Consider the following 22,934-nt stretch of genomic DNA (forward strand, 5'->3'; position numbering starts at 1 on the left):
CCATAATTCCTGGATGTTCTGTTACCATCTTCACTGTGTGGTCAACTTTATTTTCCAGATTGTATACTTTGTCTTCATTATCTAATGTTCTGTCTTCCAAGTGATCTATTCTGTTGGTAATGCTTTCTATTGAGTTTTTTATTTGTTTTATTGTTTCCTTCATTTCAAAGATTTTTGACTGTTTTTTTTTTTTCAGAGTTTCTCTCTCTTTCTTGAAGTCATTTTTGCTACCGGTATTTGCTCTCTTATCTCTTTGTTGGAGTGACCAATTTTTGCCTGTATTTGGTCATTTAGGTCATTCTTTAATTCACAGATCATTTACATTTTTTGAACCTTCTTAACACCTTCTCTGACATTTTATCAACTTTGCTGTACATGGGTTCTGTTATTGTCATATCCTGGTTTGTTTCGGGCACTTTCCTCCCTTGTTTTTTCATGTTGTATATGTGTCTTTCTTGCTTGCTGTTTGGATCTGAGATATAATAGTTTCTACCCTATAATCTTGTAGTACCCATGCAGATTATCTGTACCTCACCTTGATGTTGGGCTTCCAGACCTTGCAGGTGTCCCTCTATGTATGCTATTGCAACTAAAGGTGTAGTGGCAATGGTGGAGGTATCTCGAGATAGCAGCGGAGGTGCCCCAAGATGGATGCAATGTCTTTCAGAGATGGGGCTGAAAGTTTGGACCTTACACTGTCTTTGGGATGCCTACTCCAAGATGTCGTTGCTTATAGGCCTTGTCTGTTGTCAAAAGGAAGAGGCTACTATATGGCGAAGGCTATGGCAATGTCTGCAGTGTGTCAAGATGAAAGTGGGCTAGATCTGGGCTCCCAGGTGGGGATGGGTGGTAGACTTGGACCTACCCTAGGTCTGGGTCCTGCATTGGTTGACAGAGGAGGTCCTGTGCCATAGCCTGAGCTATGGTGGTGTCTGAAGGTGGCAGGATGTACCCAGGCCTACCCTGGGCCTGGGCCCTGTGCAGGTTAGTGTAGGTGGATCTGGGCCAGGCTTGAGCTCCAGCAGGTGTCTCTGTCAATCTGACTTCTAAGCTGAACAATGGCTACAGATTTGCTTTTTTTTTTCATGAATCCCCTGTGGTGTCCTAGTTTACAGTTACTCTCAAATTTGCCTTACTTTAAAAAATGTACAACTTGAAGAAAATTGTACCTGTTTGCTTCTAACTTTCTGGAATTCTTCAGAGTATATTCAATAAAACTTTTACCTTTTTTATGATAGTAATAATCAAAATAAAAAGTTAGATTCTATGGATGATCACAGAAAATAAAGGTTATTTTAGAAGAAAACTATAAGAAAAAGGCAAACAAGTATAAGTATGGTCAGTAACTTCTTCCATGGATTGTTGAAAAGGGAGAATAAATTATACCTGGACCAACTACTGAATATTTTTAAACTGCAGAGTTCTTTCAGTGCATATTCACACTACCTTGTCATCATGCTGACAAAATTTGCTAAACAAGTACTGCTTAAGAGGATTTCACATTACTGAGAGAAAAAGGCAACCCATAATAGAAAGCATTAAATTGCATGGGAAGCTGGACTGTTGTTAATACTTAGAAAATTGATTCATGTTGCTTGACATCCTAGAGGCAACAGGGAAACTTTGTAGTACTCAGCTACAAAATAAACCTTTTATGTTGCTACTCTATGCATTTCCTTTTGTATGGCCCACAGAGAATATTGGGAGTTGAAGTCTTCATATTTCTAAAGCATACAGAGATCTTAGATGAGTACATGAAGTGCTAAATACTACAACTTCAAGTATTATTATCAGTTTTGCAAATTGATTGGATCCACTTTCAATCTTAAAAAACAAGAATTCCCCAGAATTGTAATCATGGTGTAGCAAATCATAAGGCAGTGAATGATATTGTTGGTATTAAGACAATTAGCTATGCATGAAGCAACTATAGGGAACCTCCAAATTCTAATAAAATTCTCTTTAGCAGTAGCTTTATCCATAAAATCTCTATGGTACAGCTGGGCCACAATGTCTTTCACCAGGTCCCACAAAATACATAATTTGATTTTGAATAAAACATTGTATCTGCTATGTCTCACTTCCATTTTACTTACACAATTTTTGGTGACATAAATAGTCATGGATAAGATGGCAGAATAGAGGAGGTGGCATTTCTGGCTGCTCTGCATGAAACCAAGAAAGCAGACAGGCAGCTTCTCTACAAGGTGGGTAAACAGAAAAAAAAAGGAGGGGTAATTTACTGGAACCTAAAACTGGACATTCAGACAGATTGGGGATACAGGAGGTTGGATATAATAAAATAAGGAGAATTCAACAGTAGCACAGCCATTGCTACATCTAGGCCAGAAGCTTGAGCCAAAGTGGTCCCTCCATGAGTATAGTAGAGGGATAAGATTAATTAAAGGAACCTGCATTTTGGCGAGGCCCAGGGGCTGTCTGAATATGGAACATTTAGATACCAAGGACATTGCCCAACAAACCTGAAGTACGTGCCACAGGATATCTGAGTGAGGAGAAAGAATCTGCCATCTTTCTAAGCAGCATGCAGAGAACAAAGGAAGAAACCATTTTGCAATGGTCATGGGTAGGCAGCAACTGATGATTCCTGGCAAATCTGAGTTTGGCCTGAAATACAGGCCCAGAAAACACACGCTTCATGACATAAAGTGTGCTTAAGTGACCAGAAGAAAATCAAACAACATGGAGAAAGGTTTACAAAAGGGACAACTGGTCATGGAAACCCACCCAGCTCTACCCCTCCCTTTCCAATTCTGTTGCTTGAAGGACCTGATGGGATAGATGCATCTGACCAGGAACTCAGAAGGGTAGGGGTGGGAGAAATTGTTTAGAGACTAAACCTGAGACCAGAAAAGGAGGGGTCTGCAGGTGACATAAGGTACTAAGAATTGGCTCCCCCACCACATAAGTGGAACCCAGGGAAGCCCTGGGTTAAAGTCCTTCAGCTTGGACCAGCAAATACTGGGCATTGGAGGTATACTGATTTAAAATCTCCAGAACAACTGTCATTCAGCAAAGAGCCTGGAGCCTGCCTAAGCCTAAACCCTGCCTCCAGGAATTCTGCCTATGGATTACCTCTCTCACTCCAGAGATCCAGAGGGTGGAGTATCTCACTCCAAACAACCCCACCTAAAATTGCTGAAAAGAGAAGCTGAGAATATTTTGAACTCCCACATAAAGAATTCTTTAACTCTTCATCAAGAAATTTTTAATTCTTTTTCACTGTTTAATTGTGACCTTAATGGTACATGGACTTTTATACAGTTTCCTTTTTTTTCTTCTCATCAGTAACATTTTTTAATCCAATTATTTTACATGAATTATTTTTTCATGAACTAGGATGTTTGATTAGTATATTTTAGTTTTGCTTTGTGTTCTTTTAATTTTAATTTTTCTAATATAATTTTTGCTTTATGTATATTTTTCTCCTGGTTTCCTTGATTCTCTTTTCTTCTGCTAACAGCCAATCTCTACTGTTCTTTCACTTTTCATTTAATCTTTTACTTCTGTCTTCTCTCTTCCCTCATAATCATCACATCTTATGTCACTTCTTTTCTCTCCCTTTCCACCATTTGAAGATGTAAACCTTTTGCAAACTTGCTGTTTTTATTATAGGCATAACTGAACATATCATTTCTGTTTATTGTGATAATTAACATTGTAGATACCATGGTAGGAACTATTTGGTGTAATGCTGTAAATAGTTCACACTGGTTGTTGTTATTATTTCTCTCCCCCTAAACAGTGAAGTACTGCAAACCTTCAGGGACACTATAAGTCCACAGGGTAGAAATCTACTGCCGCAGATCCACAATGCCAGATAGGTAGACACACAAACAACATGAAAAAGCAAGGGAACAAATAGCCCCAAGAAAACTAAGATACTCCAATAACAGAATCCATCAACACCACAGTGGAAGAAATGTCAGAGAAGGAGTTTAGAATATGAATAGTTAAACTGATCTGAGAAATGAAGAATGATGTAAGAGAGCAAATACAGATAGCAGAAGATCACTTCAATAAAGAGACAGAGATTCTGAAAATAACAACAACAACAACAACAAAACCAAACAGAAATCCTTGAAATGAAGGAAACAATAAACCAAATTAAAAATTCAATAGAAAACATCACCAACAGGCTAGACCACTTAGAATACTGAAGAACCTCAGGCATGAAGACAAAATATATAATCTTGAAAATAAAGTTGACCACAGAAGGAAGATATTAAGAAAACATGAACAGAACTTCCAAATATGGAATAACATGAAAAGACCAAATTTAAGATTTTTTGATACAGATGAAGGTGCAGAGATTCAAACCAAAGGAATGCACATCTTTTTTTGTTGTTGGGGTGGGTACTAGAAATTGAACTCAGGGAATGTACAAACTTTTCAATGAAATAATATCAGAGAATTTCTCAACGCTAAAGAATGATATGGAAAATCAAATATAAGAGGCTTCAGGACCCCAAATGTGCAAAATTACAATAGACCCACATCAAGGCACTTTTAATGAAAATGCCTAACATACAGAAAAAGGGATACAAGTTTAAAGGCTGTGAGAGAATAACATTAGATTACATATAGGGGAAAACCAATTCAGATCTCAGCCGATTTCTCAACCCAGATCCTCAAAGCCAGAAGGTCCTACAATAATATATACCAAGTTCTGAAAGAAAATGGATGCCAACCAAGCATCCTATATCCAGCAAAATTAAGCTTCAGATTTGAAGATGAAATAAAGCCTTCCATGATAAACAAAAATTAAAATAATTTGCAGCCACAAGCCTGCACTTCATAATATTCTCAACAAAATGCTCCATGAAGATGAAATGAAAAAAAAGAAGTAAAAATCAGCAAAGGAAGGAACTGCACTAAAGGAATACTCAATCAAAGGAGAAACTTATTCAAGTCAAAAACTAGGAATAAACCAAAATGACTGGGAACACAAATAATATCTCAATAATAACCTTGAACATAAATGACCTAAACTCACCAATCAAAAGACAGACTGGCAGATTGGATTAAAAAACAAGACCCAACAATATGCTGTCTCCAAAGGACTGACCTCATGGGCAAAAACACCACAGACTAAAGGTGAAAGTATGGGAACAACATATTACTCACATGGATCTTGTAAACAAGCAGGGGGTTCTATTTTCTAAAATAGTTATATGTAAGCTATATAATTGTAATTAGGCAATTATAATATTACCTTAATATATTTTTCGCACCTATAGGGTTTTTTGATAGTTCCCTTTCCATTGATGTTTTCTTACTTTTTTCTTGATAAGGCTTGTTAGATTATTATCAACTTTTAGCTTTATTATTTCTTTTCTATTTTACATATTTCTGCTCCTACTCTTATTGTTTCCTTCCTGCTATGTAATTTGAAAATAACTTGTTGATCTAGCTTCTTTCTGATACAAATACTTCAAGTTTTAAGTGTGCATCTGAGTGCTATTTTGTCCGAGATTCTGATATTTTAAGTGTTTATTATCTCTCCATTCAAAGCACTTTTAATTTACTTTTCCTATGCTTTCTTCTTTGATCTATGAGATATTTATAAGTGTGCCATATAATTTTGAAGTAGTTGAGACATGGAGGGTTTCTATATACCTTAAGGTGATTGATTTCTTTTTTTATTTTGTTTTGTTTTGTGGTGCTGGGGATTGAACCCAGAGCCTTCTACATAGGAGACAAGCACTCTACGAACTGAACTATATCCCCTACCTGAGGTGATTGACTTCTAATGTAATAAATCATGCAGGAAACACAGTCTGCATGATTTAAAATTTGTAAAATTTCTCAAAGCTAATTTTCTGACAGAAGACAGTCTTTCCTTATTAATTTTCTACTTATCATTTTTTTGTGCATAGTTCTCTACAAATAACAAATAGATCAGGGCTGGGATTGTGGCTCAGCAGTAGAGCACTCACCCAGCAGGTTTGAGGCCCTGGGTTCAATCTTCAGCACCACCTAAAAATAAATAAATAAAGGTATTGTGTCCAACTACAACTAAAAAATAAATATTAAAAAAAAAAACAAATAGGGCTGGGGTTGTGGCTCAATTGTGGAGTGCTTGCCTCTCATGTGTGGGGCACTGGGTTCAATTCTCAGCACTGCATATAAATAAATAAAGTAAAGGTCTGTTAACACTAAAAAAAAAAATAGATCAAGGTGGCTGATAATGTTTTAAGCCGTATATCATCACTCCTCCCAGCAAAGTGAGGGGGCTTAAATTCTCCAAATATGACTGTGGATTTGTCTTTCTAGTTTTATTAATTTTTACTTCATGTATTTTGAAATTTTGTTATTAGGTGCATACACATTTAGGATTGCTATATGTTCTTAAAGAAGTTGACCTATTATGGTTTTGAAATGTTTCCCTTTATCTCTGAAAATACTTTTTCCTAAAATTTATTTTATATTAATAGCTGTACTTCAGATTTCTCATGTTTATTTTAACCTTCTTTTGTTTTTAACCTATTGGTGTATTCATATTTAAAGTCTGACATATGTAAAGAGCATATAGTTATTGTTTGCTTTTTACACATTGAACACTTATACTTTTAATTACAATATCTAAATAATTAGTATTTAAATTAATTGATATTTTTGAAAAAAAAGAATACCTGATATGAAGGTTAGTGGAAAATTGGGAATATGATAGGTTTTATGATGTTATATTTTTGTTGAATAGTCCTACTGTCAGGCTGAGAGAGAAGATTGTTGGAATGCTTTTGTTGCAATCGTTCATTTTTCTCATTTATCATATGGTATACAATAACAGATTTATTTTATTGTTTATTAACACTTTATTTTGCAAATAAAATATACATACATATAAATTTTATTTATGTAAAATATATATACCTAGCCATCTTTCAGGTATCCCATTATGGTTTTAATGTGAAATTTTCTAACAACAAATAATTCTGGGTATTTTTTCATATGCTTATTTGCCATTTGATTATCCTTTTCAATGAAATACCTGTTTATGTATTTTGTTAATTTTTAATTGCATTATTTGCCAATTGCTGAGTTTTCCAGTCTTTGTATATTTTGTAAACAAGTATATGTATTGCAAATGTTTTTTCATAACCTATGGATTGCTCCTTTATAAATGATGTAATGTCTGAATACAGATAAGCCTGATTTCTAAACCTAACTGCTAAGTTCAGCATCTTGAATGAACATGAGTACACAAGAAAATCCTTATTTTATTTATCTGAAAAATGTAAATACTAGTGGAGTTATCAGGAATACAGCTGTTGTGGGGATAAAGTGAAATAACTTTAATCATGTATCTCTTATTTTAAATTCTAAAACTGTTAGTTCACTTAATTTTTAATTGGTTCTTCTTAGTTATACATGACAGTAGAATCCATTTTGATAAACTTATAGAAACATGGAATATATCTTATACTAATTAGGACCCCATTATTGTGGATGGGCACAATACTGGGATTCACTTAGGTATTTTCATATGTGTATGGAGAAAATTTATGTTAGATTTATTCTACTCTCTCCTATTCCTATCCCCATTCCTTCCTTTCATTCCTCTTTGTATAATCCACCAAACTTCTTCCTCTCTACCTTTTAATTTTTAAAACTATATTTTCCAATTGTTTACAATGATTCAGATGATATCTATATGTATTTCTTTGAATGATAATCCTCATATTTTTAGATATATAACTCAAAAACTTGGGAGTAATGAAATTCACTTGCAAAGAATAAGAAAGAGATTTGGGACAACCCTTCAATAGGAAAATGATGGAAGCCATTTCCATTCATTATAAGGCCAACAGTAATACTAATTCCCTCCAAGAAAACTTACAATAATCAAATTCAGACTCCACACATCCTATTTGAATTACATGATAAATTATCAAGTGAGTATTTTGTTAACATAAGAAATTCAAATTGGCTATCTACTAATTTTTTTTACTATGTATTTAGTAAAATTTTTGCTCCATCATTACAAAAATATGTTATTTCAATATGCATTATAAAAAAATGAGTTTCATAGCCACCCAAAAGAAAGTAGTATAACTCCAGAAGACAACATACCTCATTAAGCTCTGAAAATAAACCTTAGCTTTGAACAAGTCACGTAATCCCATTTTCAAAAGACTTAATGACTTATGTATACAAAATATATGATTATTCATATGAGAACAGATATTAATAAGTAATATTAAAAGAAAATTTCTACCAAATACCAAAAGTAAAACAAAAAATTAATTATTATATTAAATCAAGGATTCTCAAGACTCTAAACAGGGAAAGATAGTTTACTTCCATCACTAACCATAACTCACAACAGAAATAATTTTTCCCAGGCAGAGACATGGAGAAAGGGGTGCCAATTTCCCTGGAGAGGGTATAACAGAATGCCTGTGGGTATATACATAAAATATCTCACTAGGGCCTTTTGGAATGGTCTTGTGGATAGTTGGGTTGGGTATATTGTCAAACTCTTTAAAACATCTTCAATATTTGTAATTATTTAACACTGTCATTTAGATATTTATTTTTCATATTTAGAATTCATATTATGATTTTTGTCTACATCTCTATTTTAATATTTTTTGTTTCACATGGTTATTCTGGATCTATGAGAGGAAATGTTGTAATTTCTTTTTAAAATTTTATTGTATATATTTATGGCATATGAAATAATATTTTGATATACTTTTCTTGATAACTTACTAATAAATTATTTATCACATATATGAATATATATTTATATATATTGATATATATATACACATATACACATACACACTGATAATATATAAAAGTTAAGTGATAACTATGTATAAATCAAATTAATATACACATCATCCCCATGTAGTTATCTGGTTATCTTCCTCTTTTGTGTATACAGTGAGAATACCAAAATTCTATTCTCTTGGCCAATTACCAGTATATGATACAATATTAGTAACTATAGCCCTTATGATGTATGTTAGATCTCTAGTTTTTTTTTTTTTCCTTCTGACAACTGCAATTTGCGCCTTTTGACCTACCTCTTCCCATTTCTTCCACTTCTTACCCTATCCCAGTCCCTAGTAACCACTGTTTTACTCTGTCTCTATGTATTCAAATTTTAAAGGACTTTTAAATTACTGGTTTAGGAATTAAAAACCACAAAACTGGTCACCAAGTGTTGAGAGCCACAGCCGAAGGGGCCCCAGCAAACTTCCAGCTGCCAGCAAACTTCCAGCTGCCGGCTGATGATTGGCTCACAGCGGCCCCAGCAACATCTAGCTGATTGGCTCCTCTGCGGTGATGCTCATTGGGCTGTTTCCCTGCCCTTTCAGACCACGGAGCTGCTCATTGGGGGACTTTTTTGGCTCCGCCCACGTGACCCAGCCAATCGGCCTCAAGAGCAGGAGGATTGTGGGAGGTGGGGAGAAGCTGGTGTGGGAGAGAGAGGCTTGTGGGAAGCCGGTGGTGGCAGTTGGGCTCTGAGGGTTTTTCCTGAGAGGCTGTTTTGTTTGGCATGTGTGGTTCTAAAAATAAAGTTAGTTTCTTTTGACAAGTGGCTCCTGATTGTGCCCAGCCAGACTGCGGCAACCAAGATTAATCTTAGCTCAAAGCAGAACAGGTCAGAGACTGCAGTGTATTCAATTGTATTCCTCAGAGATGTCCCCAATCTGATCTCTGTACTTATAAAATGCAACTTTTCTAACAATAATAATGGTTAACATTTAAATCATAGTGTGAAGGGGATTCTACTGTGTGATTTATATATATTGAATCATTTCATCCTTATGTCACCCTATAAATAGATACTGTTATTATCCCCATCTTACAGATTTGGAGTTGCATGCAACAAGACAGTAATTTGCCTGAGGCTCCAACAGATTGAATAAGAATTGATATAACAACAATAATATTAGAGAACAATATTGAAATCTATGATTTACTAAATTATTATGTAAGAATTCAATATTAAATATCATATTTAATTATCAGAATAGTGCTATAAAATAGACCTTATTTGCCTTTCCTCTTTAGAAAACCAGTTAAACAGACTCAGAGTAATAAATAAATTTTCTCATGTTCCCACAGCTATTAGTAGCATAATTTGGACTAAAATGTACATCCTTCTGACTGTAAGGTGGGTGCTTTTTCAAACATGAGGTATTACATCAAGAATAGCATTAATAAAATTACCTCTATGGCTTCAGTAACCAAAACCAAATAATTTTCTGGCATCAGATATTACACAGTAGTGTGGTACATGAGTAAAAAGGAAGAAATCTCATAAAGTCTTGACATGCTGCATTATGTGGCCATCAAAAATAATCCCCATATTTGCTATTAATATTTAGGTAGAGTCCCTTTTCTATATTTACTTAGGTAAGGAGTTGTTTTTAATATAAAACAAATCCTGAGGTTTCAATTTAAATTTCTTGCTGGTGTTTTTCCATTTTTTTATTTATTTTTCTTGATACAAAATGAATGTTATTTACCTCCTTCTTCAAAAACATACTGTGCAATAAACATGAGATTACTGGAAAAAAAAACTCATTAGTGTATATACTTTGTTTTAGTGCAAAACTGACATTGTTGGTAGCCTTGAACCATGACTCAAGAGGCAAATGTTCTGTTCATGATCACTATTGACTTACTAGCCAAATCCTCCAAATGAAAACAGTACTTATTTAATTGTGCCAATATTTTATCCATGATATATCATTTATATATTTACTTGGGAAGTGAAAAACAATTGACAAAGGTTTTAACTTTTCATCTGGTTCACAACATGTAGGCTATCATTTGAGCTAGAATCATTTCCCTCTATTTAATCAGCAATAATCAGGTATGAAATTTACTCACAATACATTTGATGCTGTGGTTCTAAAATGCCATGTAGATAGAAGAATGAAGCTGGGCGCCATGGTGTATGCCTGTAACCCCAGCAACTTGGGAGGCTGAGACAGCAAGTTCAAAGTCTGCCTCAGCAAAAGCAAGGAACTAAGCAACTCAGTGAGACCCTTTCCCTAAATAAAATACAAAATAGGGCTGGGGATGTGGCTTAGTAGTCGAGTGCCCCTGAGTTCAATCCCTCATACCTCTCCCCCAAAAAATGATGTTTTGGTGTATAAATTCTAAATGTAGGACTATATATTATCAAGTAAAAAACACATGCTTTGAACAAGGTATGACATGTATTGTTATAAATAAAAAATGAAAAATATTGCCTGGAATATTAAATTTCATTGTATGTTGACATGAATGTAATTCAATTCTTAAAATAGTCAATAATTAATCTATAATTCACCACTGTTTTAGAATAGGGGCATGAAAAATGAATGAGAAATTTCTAATTTAACAGTAAGGTTTACCTATAAGTATTACTTCCAAATTAATTATTTTAAAGCTTTCTAGTCTTCTCCTTTGCAATTAACCATTCTGTTCCCTAATCCACAAAGTGCACAAATTTTGAAATTATTTTCCCTTTTAAAATGACAAAATATCTCTTTTTAAAAAAATTAGTTTTAGTTGGATACAATATGTTTATTTTATTTATTTATTTTTATGAGGTGCTGAGGATCAAACCTAGTGCTTCGCATGTGCTAGGTGAGTGCTCTACCACTGAGCCACAACCCCAGTCCCACAAAATATTTTTGAAGGAAAGATGGCCTTAGCATTTTGATTAGCATTCATAAAACATCAGTAATCCATTTTCTTTTCCATATTACTTGGTTAAGATAAATCCTGAGGCATTACTGAGGTACTTATTAAAGTTTGTATTAATAACATAATGGCCACCTGATTTAAGAATGTAAAAGAGAGACCTATTCCATTTATCATTTGCAGTTCCAAATTTCTGTACATAATTGTGAGAGAAAAGTGTTTCTCACAGTTCAAAATAAAAATGCTAAGGTGCTTTAAGCGACTGTTTTTATGTGGAAATATCTTTTTAAGCAAAAAAAATTAAATCCCACAAAAACTAAAATAAAGGAAATACCTTATAAACAAGTAAAAAGCAGTGAGTTTATTTTATACCATCAGTAATGAATAATTTCCCTTAGTTAATTTAATAAATAGGTTCTCTGTTTCATAAATGGCTTTGGGAATATTAATTTAACCATTAGTGCTTACTCTTTTAAATTCACTGTATCCCTGGAAGGAATGACTGATGAGTTAAAGACTGGAGGATGAGGAAGGATATTCATTCTCCTTCCTACTAAATTCCACATCAAACTCATAGATAACCAATAGATCAACCTGAAGGAAGAGAAGCTGATGCGCCCTGATGACCAGCAATCAATTTTGATTCCAGTGGTTTTGGAAGGTCTATGGAATTAAATTATTGCTTGTAGTTAGGATGCAAGTAAAGTAATTGGATGAATTCTTCTTTAGATGTGAACTATCTACCCAAACTAGCTAAAACATTATGTTTATTTATTTGATAAAACTGAAAGTAACAGTTGGTTAAATATAGTAGACAAGATAATGATTCCCCAAAATACCCAGTTCCTATTAACTAAAAACTGTTAATATGTTGGATTACCTGGAAAAGGAAATTGAAGTTACTAAGCAGCTGACCTTAAAATAGGGTGGTTATTCTGGATTTTCCATGTGAGCCTGATATACTCATAAAAGTCTATAAAAGAGGAAGAAGGAGGTAGGAGAGGAGTCAGAATCAGAAAAGGAGATATGATAACAGAAGCAGTATCACAGTGATACAAACTGATTAAGGCTTGATTGCCCAGTACCTCCTTTGAAGATGAAAGGAGGGTATGAGCCAGGGAATTTGAGCAGTTTCTAGAAAGTGGGAAAAGCAAGAAAATGGATTCTCCCCTAGAGCCTCCAGAAGGGAATACAGACCTACAAATACTTTGATTTTAACCCAATAAGACTCCTTTTGAACTGTGGATCTCCAGAATTATAAGATAATAAAGATAATAAACTTTGACTATTTTAATCAGCAAGTTTGTGGTAGATTATTATAGCACCAATCAGAAACTAATACATTAAAATCGAGGATAAAATAATTTGCATGTTAAATAGTCTACGTTAATATAAAATATATAAATAAAACTAATTCTCCAAACTATTTATGTAGGGCCAAAATTTTTAGCAATGTATTTGCTGATAATTGCTTTGCAATACCTATTTTGTAATAAACACTAATCATAATGCACTGGTTACAGTATCTAGTTTCTGATAAAAGCAGTTGTTCAGTAAATTTCAATTGAATGAATGGATGGATGAATAAATAAACCAAAGGTTTCTCTGGAGCAAACTTTTGAATTGTTACTTGGAATGTGATGTATTACAAGTTATCCAAAATAATTTTATCTTTGAAATCATTTATCTCAACTGGAATTTCTAATTTGGGATAAAAAATGGACAGAGTCAAGCAGTACAGGGCCAGTGTTGTCTAAGCAGCCTAGAACATCTACTTTCATGACATTATGTAAGCAATAACAAGAATGTATAGATTTTTGTGGAAGCTAGAAAGCAGAAAAAATATTTGGGAGTTAGGTAGTTGTCTGAGTTTCATGAGGGCCATAATAAAAGTTAGAGATCAATAAAGTGCAAATGAAAGAATATTTAGGTAGGGTTCTCCTCCTTTTGGCCTAATAGCTCTTGCTCCTGATTTAGCTTCCTCAAACGTAGGTAACAAACCAATATTTGTTCACTTTAGGATTGCTTTGAGTGAGGAAAATTTTCTAAATCCAGTTTAAATAAAGAAACCTAATTGAAGTATATCTTTAACACTACTACCTTCTCTGTGCTGTCAATTTTTATATTTACTTGATTCATTGGTTTATTAAAAAGTATTTCACCTTTCATTCATATAACTCAATTTTCATTTTTTGGAAAAAAATTGATTTGTCATTCAAAGAAGTTAAAAGGTAAACAGCAATTACAATATGAGATTTTCTGGGTTTGAGTGCCAGAAGTTAACCCGAGTGAACACTTAAGGATTTTATCACTGTAATAAAACATCTATGAAATTTGTTTAAATCTATATTCTATTGAAATTGATTCAAATTTATTGCTACAGTCACCTTTAGCTCATTTGCCTGTGGTATATTTTTGAAATATGTAATAATAGCTTAATGATTGTCTTTGTGAGTGGATTTTATACATTTATAATAAATATCATAAAAACTGTTCTCTAATCCCCTCCTCAAATTTATTTGTTATGCTTTAGATATGAGGCATCCTCCTAAAGTCCTGTGTTAATGCAAGAATTGAATGATTAAATTATGAGAGTTTTAACTTAACTAGTGAATTAATCCATTTTATGGATTAATAATTTGAATGGATTAACTGGGTGGTAACTATAGGCAGGTGGGGCATGGCCAGAGGAAACAGGTTACTGGGGCATTCCTTTGGGATTTATATTTTGTCCCTGGTGCTCCACCTCTCCCTCCCTCTCCCTGGCTCCCCCATCTCTGCTTCTTGGCTACCATGAAGTGAGCAGCTTTCCTCCACAATGCCCTTCTGACATGATTCTCTGCTTGTCCCCATGCCCAGAGCAATAGAGCTGGCTGACCATCAATTAAACCTCTGAAACTGTGAGTCCAAATAAACATTTTTTTCTCCCCTAAGTTGTTCTTGTCAAGTACTTTGGTCACAGTGATGTAAAACAGACTAACACTATATTCAAGCTTGTTTTTTTCTGCGAAAGTGATGCTTCTTATATTTTAATGTTTTTCATTGTTATACCAATAACCATTTTTGAACTGAGCTATCAGGACAGAGATTTTATTACTATGAACTTTATTGGAAATAAGCCTGTTCCCATATAAGCCTCTCTAAGAAAAAGTAGTCTTAGTGAAAGGGGAAACATTTCCTAGTCTAGATAAAACCCAATATCTGGTTATCGAACACAGCTTATTCATAAATGTTATTTCAGTTGCTCACTGATCCACTGCTCTACAAAGTTTCAGTCAGCTTAAATAGTGTGTGTGATTTATAATTCAGTGTTTAATTTCATAAGATCATTGTCTTAAAATGACAATGTCTCATAGATCTAAAATAAGTGAAATAATAAAATTATTTTATCAAAGTTAAAAATATGATGAATTCCAAAGCACTTTTGAAAATTATGAAATAAACATTTATTAAACATATAATTTCAGTTATTGCCACAATTGTTTATACAATAACAAATTGAAAATAAAATGTATGTATTTGGTGTGAGATTCCAACATGACTTTAAAAATGTATTTTGAAAGTGATATGGTGGCATTCATTACTGATGATGTTTTTAACTGAGTCATTTTTCATATGAGCTGCTTAAAATAGAAAATAGATATTTAGTCAATGAGACTTGGCCTTTGATTTGATTTTTAACTGTCACTGTTATTTAGGTAATACTAAATCTATGTAAAATTATAGCATTCACAGGTGAAAAAATTGGGGACAAAATTAAGCTGTAGAGTCAATGAGTGTAAATTCATGTCACTAATGTTGTCATATTCTTTTTAAAAATAAGTGGATAGTAGGGACTAATTACTTAAGATTTTTCTGAGTCAGAGGAATCCAGAAAGCATGTTTACTCTATTTATAAAACTGTTTTCAAGAAAAGAAATATGTTCTTTATTTTTAGAAAGGTGAGGATTAATGAAAGTTTATAAAATAACTCATGACTTTTGTGAGTTAAAATTCATTAGCAAATTATGAAACTCTAAATGCATTTTATTTGGAATTTTCCAGAGTAATCTGGTAACCATTTTAAGATTTTTGAACCAATAATAAACCATGGTATAAATTTTAAAGAATCTTTACTACTTTCTAGTCCCAAGAGTATATTTATAGTTATTATTGTAGTAAATGCTCAGGTTACTATATAATCACAGGAGAAAAGATCCCAAATCTGTCACATCTATTTATTAACAGGGTTAATTTGGTTAATCCTAATGCTATAAGGGTGTCCCTCTCTCCTTCTCCATTGATCCTGTGCATTACTCTCAAAGTTGTGCCCTCAAAGAAAGATGATTATCTTATATTTCCATATAAATACTTCCAAATAAGTTTGCAACAGAATAAGTGACAAAAGAAGGTCATTTATTAAGTGATGTTGTCAACTTAAAAGGAGGGTTCAAAACAAGATTTGATAATAAGCCAGACTGAAAAACATTTTTCCTATTTATAAAGGAAGTTTCTCCACCTTCTCATAGAAAATAAAAATTCATACATAATTTCATTAAGTAATAGAGAATTATTCTCTGGAAAGCATTTACCAGTTTAGATTCCCAACAGAGAGCTATTTCACCTTGTCTTCATGAAGCTTTTAATATTGCTTATTTATATAGTTTTATTAATCTGAGAGCTGAGTAGCATCTCCTTTTAAATTGTCATTTTTATTGAGTGATAACAGTGATGAGCTAGCATGGTGGAACATGTCTATAATCCCAGTAACTCAGGAGGCAAAGTCAGGAGGATTCCAAGTCCAAAACCAGCCTCAGCAATTTAGCAATTTAACAAGACCCTGTCTCAAATTTTAATAAATAAATAAATAAAGATTTAGGATGTTAGCTTGATGGTAGAACACCCTTGAGTTCAATCCCCAGTACTGATAAGGAAACAAAATCAAAAAACAATACTTAAGGGGCTGGGGATGTGGCTCAAGCGGTAGCACGCTCCCCTGACATGCGTGCGGCCCGGGTTCGATCCTCAGCACCATGTGTCCACCAAAAACTAAAAAATAAATATTAAAAAATTCTCTCTCACTCTCTCTTTAAAAAAATACTTAATATATTTTCAAATATGAATTGCCTATCCTTTCTCAATTTTCTGTTGATACTCAGAAATTCCTTGAATATTCTGGATCTTATTGCCTTCATTTCATAAAAGCAGTGAAGAGCTTCATAACTGGTATCTATGTGATGCTATGCTTGGAAAATAATTTCTATCTAGTTAAATAAAATTAACCTAATCATTCATAGTTTGTCTTATTTCAGAAATCCTTCTGCATTTCTACAGACAAAAAGATATTCTCTGGCCAGCCCGGTGGTCCATGCCTGTAATCCCAGTGGCTTGGGAGTCTGAGGCAGGAGAATCATGAGTTCAAAGCCAGCTTCAGCAATGGTGAAGTGCTTAGCAACTCAGTGAGGCCATGTCTCTAAATAAAATATAAACAAAATATGGCTGGGTATGTGGCTCAATGGTCAAGCATCCCTGGGTTCAATCCCCGGTACCCCCCACCAAAAAATATTCTGTGTTTTTTCTATTAATTCCAGAGGTTTACCTTTCACATTTTGGTCTCATAACCATCTAGATTTCTTTCTCTATACATTTATTTTATTTTCAACACTTCAGGATGCAATCAGCAAATGTACCCAGAAATATTCAATAATAGGACTGTTTCTTTATCTTCTGCTTTTAAGAATTTCTGTGCAGGGCTGGGGATGTGGCTCAAGGGGTAGCACGCTCGCCTGGCATGCCTGCGGCCAGGTTCAATCCTCAGCACCAAATACAAACAAAGATGTTGTGTTTGCCAAAAACTAAAAATAAATAAATAAATAAATAAATATTTAAAAAAATTCTCTCTCTCTCTCTAAAAAAAAAAAAAAGAAGAATTTCTGTGCGAATATTTGGAACCCTTTTATAAAAAAATCCAATCAGTGCTGTTTTTAGAAATTCTAGGAAAATATATTACTTTTATTTCAAATACTGTTATATTTGAGTGTTCTGGCCATTTTATTTAATTCTTTCTATTTGCATCAGTTTCCACCCCCCAGCCCTTTGCCTTTATTTTTACAATTTTCCAAAACCATTTATGTACCTTTTCTAATGTTGTTTTCTCTGGCCCTTCACCTTTGTTTCTCTGGCAAATTCAAAATTGAGCTTGGGTACAGAGAAAACAAACTAATTTGCTATCTTTCTAGAGGCAAAAAGATGTAATTACACACCCCAGATCCCTCTTTATAAGTTAAGCACTCATTCACTCCATGGCAATTCATATTTGAGCTCCTCTATACCTTGGAATTGTCAGAGGCCAAATGAAGCTGCTATGCCCAAGGTCATGACCTGACCTACTAGCACATTTTAAAAATTATTATTATGAGCTTTATGTATTAAGAATATTAAGACTTAATGTTCTGTGGTAGTTGCATATTTACACGCTAGCCACCTGAATTTAAGATAATTTTGAACAGATTAAAATATTTAATACATTTAAAATTATTAAATATTATATATTAAATATTATATTAATATTAAATATTATATACAAAAGAATAAATATCTATGTGTGTGCATGTGTGTGAAACTGCAAGTTATGGATCACAATAATATAATGAATTCTTACTAAGTCAGAATCCCAATCCAAAATGTGAACCTATTTGGAAAATAAACTTAAAAACAAAATTTCCTGTCATCCAAAAGAATCGAACAAAAGCAGAACAGAAAGAAAACAGTTCTAATATTGAACATGCATTAAACCAAAATGTGATGTGCATCACAGGCAATCTTCTCGAGTTTACAAAGACACAAATATTATCCTTTTAATTAGTCAAGCAGATACAACTTATCACATCTAAGTTCTCAAGAGAAAAAACATAACCAGTCCTCAACTAAAAGGACTTGACTGAAACATTTGTCACATGCAGTTCATCTTAATTTTACTTGTTAGTTGGTATAACTTTTCATGCTAGCTAATTGGATTTATCCAAATGAAAAATCAACTCCTCATATGTTGAGACAGGAGGTAGCTTTGGAACTAGGCTCCAGCTAAATTTAGGACCCTATTCTCCACAGAAAATGGGACAAAGGGACACTATCATTGATGATTACATTTTAAAGACATAACTCCCAATACCTTGAGGAAAATATTCTTGGGCTATAAAGCTGAAGAGGCTTCTTTAGGTTTTTAAAAGATTTACATACATCTCAAAGAAGCAGAGATGAATTCACAATTGCAAGTTTTCTATGGAAGAGGTTCTTTCTCTTTGTTAATATTTATCTTTTTCAATTTTTATTTTCCCTTAAAAATGTGACCAATAAACTTATCCATGTGACACTAGTACATGCACACACAGAGAAGTAACAATTACACTGAATTTTGTGTTTAATGATCTTTTACATATTCCACATTTTATGTATGCCCATATATAAAATTTTTATGTGCATGCATGTTTAAACTATACAGAGTTCTGGAACTTGCTTTATCATCCTTTAACATTATGTTTTAAGATCCATTCATACAGCTCTGTAGAGATAGAGGTCATTGACTTTCACTGCTATATACTTCATACTGTGATGACATCATAAAATGTATTTTTATGTCTCTTAAACATCTGTATTTTTCAGGTTTCTATTTTCATTGTGTTTCTATGAACATTCTTTCATATATCTTCTGCTGAACACAAGTCAGACCTTCTCTCTGTTATATAACTAGGACTAATTTCTGTTTGATATTTTACAAGTTGCTCTACAACTTTAAAAGATGAATTCTCAATTTATATTTTATAAAGTAGTATTCCAATGATATATAATACTTACCAACAATATATTATTGGTTCACATCCTGTCCAACAATTGGTGTAACCAGACTTATTTTTTGCTAATATAGCAGGTGTAAAATAGTATCTAGTAAATTTGATACTTCTAACAAACCATTTTAGAGTCTCTCAGTCTAATCACAGTTGCTGTACAGCAAGTGTTGCATTCTTCCATTTTGCATTTTTAAGCAGGCACTTTGCCTCATACCCTTGCTACAGTTTGAGAATTTGAGTTAATGCCAAACTATGTGATGCTATAGGTCTCTTTTCCTATAGCAATCCATATACCCCAATGGGATGAACTTTGACTAGAGGATATGAGAACTGATGGGCACAAATTTTCACTCCCCACCACTCATCACCCAGGTGGACTGACCTAAAATGGTGTAATCAGTTATACTTAGTTACAACTTGCTCGTAAATACACCCTCATGTTGACTCTCCCTCATGCCATATTTCATTCTTCCTTTCCACTCCTCCTCCTGAGGATTACATTCTCTAAATAAGAAAGTAGTGTTGGGGGGGACTCAGATTAAGGCATGATCATAATTTTAATTTTGCTGATTACATAGTATGTACTAACCATAATCATTACATGCCTTTTCATGTGTTTTCTTTATTTTTTTGAAGGAGAGGGGATGTGCATTGCTTTCTCATGGATTTATATAGTTTCTTTATACATTAAGTTTACTCCTTCATAAGTTCCATGTGTTCATTATTGCTTGTGTTGTCTTTTCATGTTCCTCATTGTTTTTTTCTCATTAACAAAAGTTCTTAATTTTGATTTAGTTGAATTGATCAAATTTATTTGTTTGTACTAACATATTATTTCCCATCCCAAGGTCAGAAATTACATATTTTAAAGATTTTCAAGGTTTTATTTCCATATTTATATCTCAATTCACTTTTTCTTTGTTTTTTTTCCTGTGAATCTTATAATTATTATATTATAAAGAATGTGATATTTTAAATTAAATTTGGGTTTTTGATTTATGTTGATCTTATTATTTACAATATGTGTTTGTATAAATTCTGGGTTTTCTAAGTTAATAAGTTATTTTGCATAATGAGAGTTTTATCCCCTTTCTGATATATACACAGCCCCCACCAACATATATACACACATACACGCACACACTCTCTCTCTCTTTCTCTTTCTCTCTGTCGCTCGCTCCTCTCTTGTGCACACTCCTTAATGTTTTTTTTTTTTTTTTTCTGTTATACTGGTTAAGAGCTCTAGGATACAAATAATTTAAAATGTATTTTTGTTTATTTATAACTTTAGAAAAATGCTTATAATGAGCTTTCTTTATGAGAGATGTCTGTTCAAGGTTTTTGGTTGATTCTATGTATCAGGTTAAGAGGTTCACTTACTAATCTACTGGAATCAAAGTCATGCTGAATTTATCACATTAGTTTTCTGCAACTATGAAGTAAAATATTGCTTTTCTCCTTTAGCATGCTATTGTGGAGAATTATTATTACATATATTTTAATGTTAACTATCCTTTCAATTATGAAATAAACTAATTTTTGTCATATTGTAAAACGAATATTTTATCCTCTAAATGATACATATATTTTAATATTAACTATCCTTTCGATCATGAAATAAACTAATTTTGGTCATATCATATAATGAATATTTTATCCTCTAAATGATACAGTTTGTTAATATTTTCATTTGGGATTATTTTTGAATCTATACTCATGAAAGAGCTTCCCAAAGTGAATTTTGATGAGGTTTAAAGAAAAAATAATCTATGTAATATCAATTATATTATATTACACAAGTGTCAAAATAAAAAAAATAGACAAATGGGATTCTATCAAGCATCACAGCAAAGGAAATATAATCAACAAAATAAAAAAAGCAACTTATGGAATGGGAGAAAATATTTACAAATCACACAACCTTATAAAGAGTTACTATCCAAAATATAAAAGGAAATGAAACAACTAAATAGGCAACACCACGCCAAATAATCAAATTAATAATGGGCAAAGAATTTAATACAGTTTCTCAAAGGAAATATACAAAAATCCAAGTATAAAAGGTGCTTAACATCACTAATCATAAGGAAAGAGCAATTGAAACTGCAATGACACATCACCTCACACTTGTGAAGTGAAGAAAAGTCAGAAGATAACAAATGTTGGTGAGGGTGCATAGAAAATGGAGCCCTTACTTGGCACAGTGGCACATACCTATAATCCTAGAAATTTGGGATGGTGAGGCAGGAGGATCAAAAGTTCAAGATCAGCATGGGTCACTTAGTGAGACCCTGTCTCAAAAAGTAAAAAGAGCTGGGGATATGGCTCAGTGTTAGAGAGCCCATGGGTTTAATCCCCAGTACTGCATAAAACAAAATGAAACAAAAACCAAAGGAGCACTTCTTACTCAGCATCCTTCTATGCAATTCCTGGCTCTACTAAATTCAGACAGACTTTCTCTTCTGTCTCTGTTTCTGTAACAATTTTGTCAAACTTAACATTCTGTCTCTCATTTGTCTGACCCCTCTCCTGACCTGCCCTGGCACCCCAGGAGCAGGTTTGGATCTTATTAACTCTTTTCTACTCTCCATTCCAGTAACCAGAAGTCTTTGAGTCTCTCCAAGTTTTTGATTGTGCAATACTGAACTCTGCATTCCCTTAGTCAACCACCTCACTGAGTAGTTGTTCTCCAAAATGCTGATGAGCTAGAACGTGCAGCCTGCTTCTACTCTACTATCTTGCCTCTCTCTTGGCAGATATTTATAATGGCAAGCTTTGTTTCCTCTTCTAGATTCAGATCTGGATTACCTGGCAGCCTGCACCAGTTGGGATATTCTTCCTTTGGGCATCTAGATGGGTCACCAAAGAAAATAGTTCAGTTGTTTAGACCTTGGGAGTCTGTGAAGCATAGGCTACTTCTGTATTATGTCTTTTCCAAGTTAGTTATTCCAGGTCTGTATCTTTTCCCTTATAGAATTTCTCTTCCTCCCCCTCATGACTTTATGTTTCCCCTCTCCCAAGCCTGAAATACCATTTCCTTCTCAAGATACTATTGTAATCATTCTGGGAAGTTGTGTTCAATACTTCTATAATCCAGTTTTTCTGACAGTCTGAAGCAATTCTGTATTCCTCCTTTATTTCCACTAAAACTGCTAATAATTTTTCTGCATTATTGCAATGCATACACTTCCTTAATATCAATATTTCTATGCTGCAAAAGTCTTAGCCCTATGTATTATTAGCTCTACCCACTTCATCATTATAATAAGACTCCCCTACATGTAATTTCAACACCAATTATCTGTGTAAAAATACTAGCACTGGCCTCATGTTTAAGGTCTGACAGTATAATTCCAAGAGTCAGTATTAATTCTTTTATAACTTAAGAGATCCTGATTTCAGTCAATTATTTAATTATAGATAGATTAT

The sequence above is a fragment of the Marmota marmota genome, unplaced genomic scaffold (genome assembly GCF_001458135.2).
Source record: "Marmota marmota marmota unplaced genomic scaffold, marMar, whole genome shotgun sequence".
Classification (NCBI taxonomy): domain Eukaryota; kingdom Metazoa; phylum Chordata; class Mammalia; order Rodentia; family Sciuridae; genus Marmota; species Marmota marmota.